The sequence below is a fragment of the Mus musculus genome, chromosome 5, assembly GCF_000001635.26.
Source record: "Mus musculus strain C57BL/6J chromosome 5, GRCm38.p6 C57BL/6J".
Lineage (NCBI taxonomy): Eukaryota > Metazoa > Chordata > Mammalia > Rodentia > Muridae > Mus > Mus musculus.
Genome location: NC_000071.6, coordinates 111,761,729 through 111,766,378, shown reverse-complemented (window position 1 = coordinate 111,766,378; position 4,650 = coordinate 111,761,729).

Below are 4,650 nucleotides of genomic sequence, written 5' to 3'. Positions count from 1 at the left end.
AAAAAAGATTTATTTATTTTATGTATGTGAATACACTGTAGCTGTCTTCAGACACACCAGAAGAGGTCATCGGATCCCATTGCAGATGGTTGTGAGCCACCATGTAATTGCTGGGAATTGAGCTCAGGACCTCTGAAAGAGCAGCCAGTGCTCTAAACCTCTGAGCCATCCCTCCAGCCTGACAGTTTTTCTCTTTACTGAATAACCTCCCACTGTGCATGCATATGACATTTTCTCTATCCTTGCCTCTGCTGACGGACACCTAAGCAGGTCCTGCTTCCTGGCTCCTGTAAACAGATCAGCAGTAAACATGGATAATACAAGATTCCGGTTCCTCCCAGAAGGGGCGGAGTTGGCTCACAGGTAAATCTAGCTGTAGTTTTCTCAGAACCCCATACTTACCTCATCTGCCGCCCCAAACCTGAACCCAGCCTCAAGGTCAAAGCCGTGGATTGTGGCAGATCTGGGTGGAAAATGCTGCCATCCACCTCCGAGAATCACGCTGAGGCAGACACATGGGGTGGGAATGGCTGAGCACTCCCGAACATCAGAAGTACGCCCCCTAGGGACAGGTAGCTGTAGTGTTGAGTCCTCACTCTCCCCACTTCGTCTGAGTGGCCTTGGATGAGTCACCTGTCCGCTTTTAGGATGGTGGTCGATCAAGGGCACCTCCTGGTTTGGCGCGGCTAAATCGTCAATAAAGGGGCCTCCATGAGATCAGGCTGCTTCCGTCATTTCTCTGGCCTCGGTTTCCCCATTTGTAAAACTGGACAAGTGATGAGGAGAGACAGCTCTCCTCACTCGAGAGCTCTGGCTCCTTGGTCTCCTCAAAGTAACTGCCAGGGGTGGGGATCCAGACCATGGAGGAGGGGCTGGGGATCATGTCTCTGCCCCATTGAAGAAGTCCCTAGCAAGAGCATGACGCCTATGCTGTGATCACAGCTACCTCCCTGCATAGCTGTCCTCTCTGTGCAAATGGGAGCTTCTGGCATGGAGGCACAGGGAAGGGCTGGAGTCACCAGGTGACCTTTTGAGACCCTCTCAACATTCTGTCACTGTCCTGAGACTCTATTTCCTCAAGCCCATGTGTCTTAGTTTGGGTTTTCGTCACTGTGAAGAGACACCATGACCAAGGCAACTCTTACAAAGGCAAACACTTTATTGGGACAGGCTTACAGTTTCAGAGGTTTAGTCCATTATCATCGTGGTGGGAAGCATGGCAGCATGTAGGCAGACAGTGGTGACTGGAGGAGCCGAGAATTCTACATCTTGATCCGAAGGCAGCCAGGAGGAGAGACTGTTCTGTGAGCAGCCAGGAGGAGACAGAGTTCCATACTAGGCATAGCTTGAGCATGGGAGTTCTCAAAGTTCACCCACACAATGACACGCTCTCTCCAGCAAGGCCACATCTCCTCCAACAAAGCCATACCTCCTAATATCGCCCCTTCCCGTGAAACAATTCCTATGAGCCCACAGTTTGGAGGATCCCAGGTTCTGAGTTCTGTGCCCTGGAGACCATGAGATGAGAGGGATGTGGGCTCAGCAGCCTTCCAATTAGTGCTTCTTCACTAAAGTGTCACCTGCCAGTGTGTTTCTCAGCACCTATGGCCCTTGAGAGCTGCCTAGGTTGGTGGTAAGTACAGCCATGAAGGCACACCTTGGGAGGCCGTTTATCTAAAGTCTATAGCTAATAACAAAAAGCAGTGAGGGCCAGGAAGGCATCATCTTGGTGCCAACGAGGTAATGGCTTGTGACTGCATAGAGGTCCCAAACTTGAATGGGACCTATGGCCTATCAGCTATGTCTGCTGTGTGAGCATCTGGGAGCAGGGAAGTTTGGCCTCCATGCCAGGGATCTGTCATGTCTGGTCACTGACTGGTGTAGCAGCCTGAGCAGTCAGACAGTGAGCACTTGCACAGGTTCCATCCATTCTGATCTGGCTGTGGTTGGAGAAGGCATGCCCCCCTCTTATTCAGTGCTAAGGAGGAGTTCAGCATTGGCACATGGATCCCCCAGATGGGCACTGAGTACCTTCTGGATTCGGTGCCCTTTGCTGTCAGAGAGCAGGCTGGGAAGGAACTCCAGGCAACAGAGCAAGCCGCTGCAGCCATAGCGGTTCCTGAATGCGACTGAGGTGGTGGCCAGAGGAAGGAATGTGAGGGATGGAGGGTAGGGAGGGGCTGCTCAGAGATATTCTGGAACTTGGGGTGTCCTCTGAACGGTGACACATCAGGGAAGGGCTTTCTTCTTACAGGGTGCTGTGAATGGTCACCTGGGAGAAATCTGTGCTGCTGTCCCAAGCTACCTGCCAACAACAACCTCCATGCTGTTCCCACTGCCCCCCCACCCCATAGGAACCTTGAGTGGACACTGCCTGGTGGTGGCCTGCAGATGCACATTTGTGTGCCAGATCGCCAGCAGGTGTTGGGGCCTGAATTTCCTTCCTATTCTTTATGACCTATTGATCTGCCATCCACTTCCAGGTACAGGTTCAGGAGGGCCCAGGCACTGAACCCTGTTCTCCGATCTTCTGTCCACATGACCCTGCTAAGACCTAAAATGAATGTGGTGCGACTCCAGGGCCTGTGGTCTGTGGAGGTCAGACATGCAGTGTGGCGGCTGTCTGGATCACAGCCCACACCTGGAGAAAGGACGCATCTCCTCTTCACTCATCCCTCATTCTGTTCCAATACCCCATCTAACACAGTGGATGTGTCAGGCCACTGTGCAGAGGGTTTAGAGCAGCAGCTCACATTGTGGGTACCGGGCAAACAGACACTAAACGCTGCATGGTGCACACCACTGGGCTCTTCAAGCCTATGCTTCTAATCCACAAAGCATTCGTTTGACTAGCTACTCCGTTCTATGCTGTTCCGTCTGGAGCCGTCTCCTTGCGCGACATCCAGCCGGAGCGGCCACACCAAGTTCTCTCTGCTCCTGGCCCTGTAGCCAGACTGACTCTGGGTAAGGGTTGGTCCTAAATAGCTAAGGGGAGCTGATAATAGACAGTTCAACCTTGAAACAAGGAAGTGGGGCAGCCTGCTTCCCAGTCTCCAGCCCCTTTGCGAAGGAAGTGGAGGCTTTGCTGCTGCCCCAGCCCAGGAGTCCTGTCGATTACCTCCTGGATAGAGAGAGAGACTGGATGACAAGGAGCTAAGTGTTCCCATAATTCCTAAAGAAGGCTGGACCCACCTGCTTGCTGGGAGCAGGTCAACAATTGAGCAGTGCTTCCAGGTTACCCCACACAGTGCAGGAACCTCAGCATGTCCTGGTAATGCCAGGGGCAGCAGCATGAGTAAGGGATGCTATGTGCCCTGTAGCAGATCTGCAAAGAGGCCAGGCTGGTGGGCAGTGCTGGCCTTCCTTCCAGCCCCTCTTTGACGAATGTGGTTATGGAATTTGCTTTACTAACCGGACTGTTAGTAGACATCATGCCGTCAAAGACAGAGGTCCGAAGTGTGTGTCTGTATTTCTGTGGCGCACGAGCTCTCCCTTCTTGCCTAGGCCCTGCCATGAGACCTCAGGACAGGTCTGACTCAGACCTGAAGCCTGCAGCCTGCAGCCTATAGCTGAGCCCCAGAAGGGACTGCAGAACTTAGCACAAGCCTGGGCTCCCCAGACCCCTAAACCAAAAAGAGCAGTAAGCGCTGTTGTGACCAGTGATCTGCGGAGACCACTTATCATGTAGTAGTAGCAGTATAGTAGCTAGCTGGTACAACGAATTGCTGTTCCTGGGTTCTTATGACAGACTGCCAGGCATAGTCCACGATGCTAGATAAATAAGTGTCCCTAAGACTCTGTAACTGTCGTAGTTTGTGTAAAGAGAATCACTCTACCACAAAAGGATGCATTTTTAGAGTCTAACCTTAGACCATAGCTGTCTATACTAAGATGTTGACTAACCATAACTGTGTTTAGCATTAATAGCCTCCCTGAGATCACACCCTCTCTCTCACAGCCAGAGCCAAGGCCCGTCCTTCTCGAGTGGGGTCAAGTACCCTCCCAGGACCACCCGCCCACATCCACCAACACGCCAGCCTGCCTCTCCTTGATGTTCGCCAGGAACCAGAGAGAAGTGTTGAATATGTTCTTGGCTACTTTTCCTTGCAACTCCCAGCGGCCCTGCTTACAAACTGAATCAGTTATCAGCTAGTTAGACTGCAGTCCCGGGAGGCGCCGCCCGCATACGGATGGGGCGCATGCATTATTCAGCGAGGAGCCGGGAGAAATGAGCAGCGCGTCCAGAGCCAGAACAGCAGTGGCAGTAAGGGAATAATTAGCGGGCTGTCACTCCTCCTTGTCAGGGCTTCCTCCCTCAACACATGAGGGAAAATAAAAAAATAAATCTTATTTTTTTTTTTTTTTTAAGAAGAAGAAGAAGAAGAAAAAAAAAGGCAGAGTGGATCATCTTGCTCCCGAGGCAGCTGGTAGGCTAAAATGTGACACCAAAGAAGCCAGAAGCTGGTCGCTGGTTTGGTTCACAAAGCCAAGGCCTGGAGACCCCCACCCCACCCCCACACACACCATTATCTTATCGACTCTCCTTCCTGCTTGGTGATTCCCGAGTGCAGCCCCGCCTTTCATTCAGATGTCCACGCGTTTCCATAGCACCAGAAACGAAATGTCTCCTTGAAAGGGAAGGGTGGTCCT